Raw genomic sequence first — 7,672 nt, 5'->3', positions numbered from 1 at the left:
AACTTAATTTTGTGTGCGCATCATTAGCTCAATGAAACAGTGATCCATTTATGATACCAGGAAATATGTAAGTCATGAAATCCAAAAGGTAATTGCTGTAACAGTGGGAAGTTTTGTGAGTCTGAGTCAATTTTCTGGGTTCGTACGTGTGTACTCTACTGCTAGTCTACAAAATGCTGGAGATTATTGAAGCTGTATTCTGTGGAGCAAGTGCTTTGTCTATGGACAAGTGATACCATTGAGTGGTGATGAAGATAATTACAGTTATGGTCATGCTAATGTGAAGTTATTAATGAGATGTGTGAGTGGATGATCTTACTGGTAATAACGATGCTAGAGATTGACATATGTTGCTGGTTGATATTTTATGAAATAAAGTTGATGACAGCATAAGGATATAAGATTTATCTAATAAAAGTGAATGAAGCGTTAAGAATATTATGTGAAACAATGAACTTGTAGGTATACGGTTCATCATGAAAAGGATTTGAGTTTGTGACACTGGGTATTTTGTAAAAAAAGTATGTGATTTCAAGATTATTTGGCTGTACTATCAGTCTCTTTATGGTTTGTAAATTTTAATTGTAACATCAAAATTGTACCAAGTGAGTAATGGGTTATTTAGAAATTCATTGTTAAGAAATGCAACAGTGCTGCTTTGTCTCAATTTTTTGTTTCAGTCTCAGTGATTTATGTCAGTGTGTTTCAACAGTCAGTCTTTTGGTAATGCAAATACAGAACCAAGATGTATATGACAGGGTGGAGACAGCAACAAAAGCAGCATGTTACATATCATTGTAGTGTAACTTCCTCTCATCTCTTGTATCAGTTTGACATTTGGATGTTTATGATTAAAGAGAGGGTGGTAGAGTTACATCCTTCCTATTCACATCACATCACCACATCACCTTTTTGTGTTCTGCCCTCTGTAAACACACCTGCCCCTCTTGTGCTCTCCCCCCCCCCCCCCCCCCCCACTCACCACCTTGCTGCCCTACAGTCTCCCAATGCTGCACATGTTAGCAGTCTTGTCATGCCTCCATCTAGTCCCTGCATGCTTCTCCAGACAGTGTTCTTCTCCCCCCATCCATACCCTGCTGTCCCTTTCTCTTTCCTGCTCCCTCCAGATCACTTTTTCTATTCAACATGACAGCTGCATTCCAGTCAAAGGTACCAGAGCTGGACATCATGTGTGCATGAGGTGTGCTCATTTTTGTAAATGAATGTGTTGTGTTTTCTTTTCTGATGGAGGCCTTGGCTGGAAGCTAAATGTGCAAGAGTCTTTTCATTGTACCTATCAGCAATTCACGACGTCATCTTTAGGGTGAGTAGCAATTTGTATTTTTCCTTATGTTGTTGATATTCCAACCAGGAATACAGTTAGAGTTATATAGACATGGTGCCATATAGTTATCTACAAACATTTCTACATAAATCATGAATTTTAAAAATGTAAAATTTTCATAAGCTATGAATTCACAGTATGCCATATGCAAATGAGATGTGTGCTAGAACTGCCGAACAACCTAAGTTATAAAATAATACATATTTTTACATTACTTTTATGTGAGTATATGCAAACATGAAACTAAGTGTTGCAATATTTTACAAAAGTGTATAACAATATTCTTTTCAAACTTTCGACTCACTACATTTCTTGAGAAAATGTTGAATTACAGGCACAATTCACAGTCTACCATTGTATAGCTGGAAAATCCATTTGCAGTGTTCATGGTCACTATTGTGCACAGCAAACAGAACAATAAAATAATACAAAGTAGTTTTGGAATTTTCCCTGCTGTATGTGACAGTTGATTAGAGGAGGATTTTGTGTATTAATTCTGATGCTGATGCGTTCTGATTTGAAATTACTGACTTTTTATTTGGAGTAGATATCCTCTCTTGATACCTTCTTTCCTCTTTTTATGGACTTCACCTGTTGAGGAATGTGGCCTGTGCTGGAAACAGAAGCGTTCTTATTTATTTCCAATAATAGATATATTCTTTCGACACATATGTCTTGCTCATATTGACATGAAAGAGACAGTCCTCTTTTCCTCTTGAGTGGTCTACTAAAAAAAAGGGGCATAGACTGCCTACAATTTTGTGTGGAACTACAAAATCATGGAGAAACCTGCTCATGTCTTTCTTTAATTGTGAACTGTGTAGAAAGTCTGTCACTAACACCATATCATTAAATTTAAAACTAAATCAAAGTAACATGTTCTTTCATTTATATAACTTTATGGGTACTGAAGTAAGCACACTTAACAACACTACGAATAATTTCTTTTCGATCACAGAGTATCGTTAAATATTAAATTTCAGTCTAGTAATTATAGGATTTAACATGCATTACACTGTGACCCACATTCATCTTAACACTGTTATTTTTCTCCACCAGAGCATTGCAAAAACACTATTAAGGACAAAAAATATTCTACCTAATTAACAGATTTCAATTGAGAATACTCTTGTTGCCATGCCATCATTGGCATACTTCCTCTATGGTGTGTTCGCCATACCTCCAAGGCAGGAACCAGTGACATGGAATAAACTGTCTGATCAGTGGGTACTGTGGATGTGGTACGATATTTATCCAACCACCTATTGATGCATGCACCATATGAAACATTCATCTAAACAGTACATAATGGAAATAAACTTTTAATTATGCATATCATCATTTGTAAGTTTAAAAAATGCTTGTGACACATATCACTTCTTCAATGTCACGTTACTCTACAAAATGAGTGTAATTCAATTTCGGAAAAAAAGGTTGTAGATAAGCAGCACCTTCGTTGTCTGTAGCAATATACAGAAATAAAAAAAAAATTATGTTTCTTAAAATATTTTGCTCATTGATAATGATTCATCTCATTGTCCTACAATAAACTGTGATATGAAATGATAATTAAATAGACACAATAGCTGCAAACAGGCGTTGATATACTTCACTGGGGACATGTTGAAAATGTGTGCCCCGACCAGGACTCGAACCCGGGATCTCCTGCTTACATTGCAGATGCTCTATCCATCTGAGCCACCGAGGGCACAGAGGATAGTGCATCTGCAGGGACTTATCCCTTTCTAGCAATGCTACATGGTCATCCATGGTATTTGTTCTTTCGGGAACAGATACTACTGTCATATATAGTTAAAATATGGCTTCCCGACCATTGACCTTCTTGTGTGAAGGCACACGCTATGCTCGAACTCGTACGGGACTTGGTAGATTAATATGCCATGAGTAATGAGTATGATGGGCAAATATCTATTAGGCGCACTACGAATGTAGTGGTGTGGACATGTTGGGAATGTGGATCTCACGGGGTGCGTGCAAGGGATAAGTCCCTGCAGACGCACTAGCCTCTGTGCCCTCGGTGGCTCAGATGGATAGAGCGTCAGCCATGTAAGCAGGACATCCTGGGTTCGAGTCCCGGTTGGGATACACATTTTCAACATGTCCCCAGTGAAGTATATCAACGCCTGTTTGCAGCTAGGGTGTCTATTTAATTATTATTTCATTTCTAGCAATGCTGCATGGTCGTCCACGGTATGTGTTCTTTTGGGAACAGATACTACTGTCATATATAGTTAAAATATGGCTTCCCGGCCATTGACCTTCTTGTGGGAATGCACACGCTATGCCTGAACTCGTACGGGACTTGATAGATTAATCTGCCACGAGTAATGAGTATGATGGGCAAACATCTATTAGGCGCACTACGAATGTAGTGGTGTGGACATGTTGGGAATGTGGATCTCACGGGGAGCATGCAAGGGATAAGTCCCTGCAGACGCACTATCCTCTGTGCCCTCGGTGGCTCAGATGGATAGAGCGTCTGCCATGTAAGCAGGAGATCCCGGGTTCGAGTCCCGGTCGGGGCACACATTTTCAACATGTCCCCAGTGAAGTATATCAATGCCTGTTTGCTGCTAGGGTGTCTATTTAATTATCATTTCATTTCTAGCAATGCTGCATGGTCATCCACGGTATGTGTTCTTTCGGGAACAGATACTACCGTCATATATAGTTAAACTGTGATATGTTCTCTGTGAAGGACATGTATTTAGCAGGTTTCAGGACAACATATTTTCACCAATGTCAGTGATTCATTGTAATACATTCATCAAACAATTACGTCAATAATGAAGCTTTGAGCACTTTCAAAATAATGAGTCTTGATAAGCTAGTGTGGTGACTCTGGCGTTAAGAATCATTGACTTACTTTTCTGTCTGTCTTCAGCACACGCTATGTTTGTACAGCCATGTTTCATTCACCTCATTCTGTGCTTAAATAAATGTTCATTCGACAGCTAAAGTGTGTTATTAATAATCTATGACATGTAATATCCACAGTGGTCACGTCAGCAGCATCAGCGTGCGAGGTGAGTGGTGAGGGGAGCAGATCACTGATGAAGTCTGAATGAGCATGGAGGTGGCTCACCTGGCAGATGAAACATGTGTCATCATATGAAATCCTGTGGATATCCGGTAGATGATCCACCAATGTGAACCAAGTTTTACGGTTGTCCTTTTGCAACACAGGCAGCTTAGGAAACCTGCCGGGTAACACATGTTGATGCAGCACTGGGAGGCGAAGATCTGTGTGAGTGGGGCAGGAAGCCCCTGACACTGGAAGTGCAGTTGCGCACTGGATGATGTGTCGCCTGAGGTCTGTGTGGGAGGGTGGCCGCAAGCACCACACGATGTGGAGTGAGCCAGTGCAACTGGCAGCATGATGTGTCTCAAATACAAGTCTGAAGGTAAATTCAACGTGGGTGTATCAGCTGGTCTCCTTGCAACAACGGGTAGAAGGTAGTCTTGGTGCAGCCAGAGCCAGCTGATCCAGTAACTGGCATGGGCGGAACAGCCAGAGCCATTACAAAAGCAGGTGGAAAGCAATTGCAGTGTGACCATAGAGTGATGGGTGCAGAACCAGCGTGGTCAAGGCGACTGGCATTGCTGAGATGGCGTGTGGTGGGGATTTTGTGTTGTGATGTCAGCCATGTAAGAATGTGTGACCCCATGCACTTTGCATTTGATTGTTCAAATTACGGTTCTCAAACTTTGTCAGACATCAAACCAAACCAAAGGGGAGCTGAGGGGTGAAACACAATGTCCTTCACTCGATTATCGTTCACATTGTCACTAAGTGGCATTCACTGTCCATGAAGCAGCCATTGCTGTGCAGTTGCACTCAATGGTGGCCATGTTGAGATGGTTAAGGTTAAGGTGGCTGGTGGCATGGATGAGCATAATTATTTGTTCCCTTTTAACCAGATACACATTAGGTACACTGGTATATTCATGATCGGAAGTAAAGTCGATTAAGTCTGCTATGCTTGCACTGAAAGGCACTGGCAGAACCATTGTTCTGGTGACAGTCTGGGCTGGCAGACAAAGTCTGTTAATGATGAAAAGAAACACAAAAGAATTCCTGAACACATGACGATGATGTCAGGGTCACCATCAGAAGGTTGCATGTTAATATCATGTCAGGGTCACCACTGACGATATTACGTGTCATAGATTGGTAATGACACACTTCAGCTGTTGAAGGAACATTTATTTAACCACAAAAAAATGGTTCAAATGGCTCGGAGCTCTATGGAACTCAACTGCTGTGGTCATAAGTCCCCTAGAACTTAGAACTACTTAAACCTAACTAACCTAAGGACATCACACACATCCATGCCCGAGGCAGGATTCGAACCTGCAACCGTAGCGGTCGTGCAGTTCCAGACTGTAGTGCCTTTAACTGCTCGGCCACTCTGGCCGGCAGATTTAAGCACAGAACAAAGTGAATACAAGATGACTGAACAAACGTAGTGCGCGTTGAAGACAGAGACAAAAGTAAGTCAAAGGTCATTGGGTCCAAAGACATGGCACTTCAGGCCAGAGGTACCACACTAGTAATATTGTTGAATGAATTCTGTTTTAAACTTCTTACTTCATATATTTCCCTTTCATCAAAACTGTAACAGTTCTTGAACATAACAGTTTCAAAAATTTTCAAGTTATGCAACATTGGGATACATGTACCACAACTTGCATGAATGCCATGTCAATTTGACATGTTGTGAAACATCATCTCATACAAAAGGTCACTCAGCTTGTATTGCAGAACTTCGCTTGCATACAAGCCACATTTACATTTTGTTTACAGCTTTTTCATGATTTACTCGACAACTCACAGAAGTTGCACAAGCACAGTTCCAGTCTTTCTTGCTGTCATGCCACTATGTTAGTTCACAAATTCCTATTTGCTATTGAGTATTCTGTTGAGCCTGTTGTATTTGTTGTGTTTTGTGTAATTTTTTTGGATGTGTGTTGGTGCAGTAAGTGGAACTTGTAGTGTGTTGTGTGTATCTTTTATCCATCTTTTATCATAGCTATTTTCAATTGGTTTTTGGCAGTAATGAATTGCTGTATGAAGCAAAATACTTCTCATTTTATTGATATGTTATGTTTAAAAACATGCATTTGGGATGTGACGTCCAATGTTTATAAACGATTCCCAAAACAGAAATGAGAAATGGGATGACATAGTGAAGTAATTTAATTGCCCTAGAGAAGAGTGCAGGAATAAGTGATGCAACATAAAGAGCCAGTTCAGTAGGGAAATAACTAAGATAAAAAGAAGAAAAAAACTGGCAGCAGTACTAATAGTGTGTAGCACTCCACTTGGTATGCATTTGGTAGCCTGAAGTTCCTTGCAGACAATTACAGACCACTCTTCCAGCAGTAAATACATCTGTTGCATTATTTTATAAATTCTATATTTGCCAACATTTTACAAATTTACAATAATTGCATGACATAAAGAAATTATTTTCCATACTGCCATGGTATTGAGCCCTGCATACTGCAGAACAATTCAGCATATTGTTTTCTGTTATCATTTACCAATGATTTACTTTCACCAGTTCTGGGCAGTGGCTCCACTACAGTAAGACTGCCTGTCCATGGCCCAGATAGTAAGTTTCAATCAGTCTCTTCTCTGCCATATGTTCCTGGGTGTAAGTAAGTTTGGATTTTCTTTTTTGATGAAAATTATGTATGTACACATAAGCTAGTATCATCACTATAGCCTTTTGAAGATTCAGCAGCATTTGTTTTCTCAAAACTCTGAAAACTGAGCTTTTAATGGAAAACCCATTTTCAATTGCTCTTCTTACTCTGCACAGTCTATAATTATAAATATGTTGCCAACTATCTTCATGATGCAGACCTGTAAATGGTTTAATGCTCTTTTTTTCTATGCCAAAGGCTTCATCTGCTACAAAGACATATGACACAAACCTATTCTTACTAGGACAGGAGCTGGTGATGGTATTTTTAGTATTTTCTTCTCCAAATTACCACAGAATGTAATGTCTAAGTATGCCATCATCTGAAATGCACCCTTGTGTGCCAACCTCAAGACCAAGTTATTTTATAATTAGCATCAGCAATTCCCAGGAAAACAATGCTGAAGCTTTGTTCATAATTTAGATAACCTATTCCAGTATTGGATGGTTCCACATTATCAATATGCCTCTCACCTGTAGCTCCTAAGCACCTAAGGAAATTCCATTTTTCTTCACACCCTTTGGCAATTTCCAGCCATTTGTTTTCACTCAAAGGGAGCTTGGCAGTAAAATGTTTTAATTTCATTTACATATA

General features: G+C 39.6%; 1 non-coding gene across 1 annotated transcript; it reads left to right on the top strand.

Annotated features, from left to right (window-relative positions):
* Positions 1 to 3,816: 3,816 nt before the first annotated feature.
* Trnat-ugu (transfer RNA threonine (anticodon UGU)) lies at positions 3,817 to 3,891 on the top strand. Its single transcript has one exon. It is a non-coding gene; the product is annotated as a tRNA-Thr (tRNA).
* The last annotated feature ends 3,781 nt before the right edge of the window (positions 3,892 to 7,672 follow it).

This window comes from Schistocerca serialis, chromosome 7, assembly GCF_023864345.2.
Source record: "Schistocerca serialis cubense isolate TAMUIC-IGC-003099 chromosome 7, iqSchSeri2.2, whole genome shotgun sequence".
NCBI classification, from domain to species: Eukaryota; Metazoa; Arthropoda; class Insecta; order Orthoptera; family Acrididae; genus Schistocerca; species Schistocerca serialis.
The sequence above is the reverse complement of the archived record's forward strand: the minus strand, read 5'-3'. Positions and strand labels throughout refer to the sequence as shown.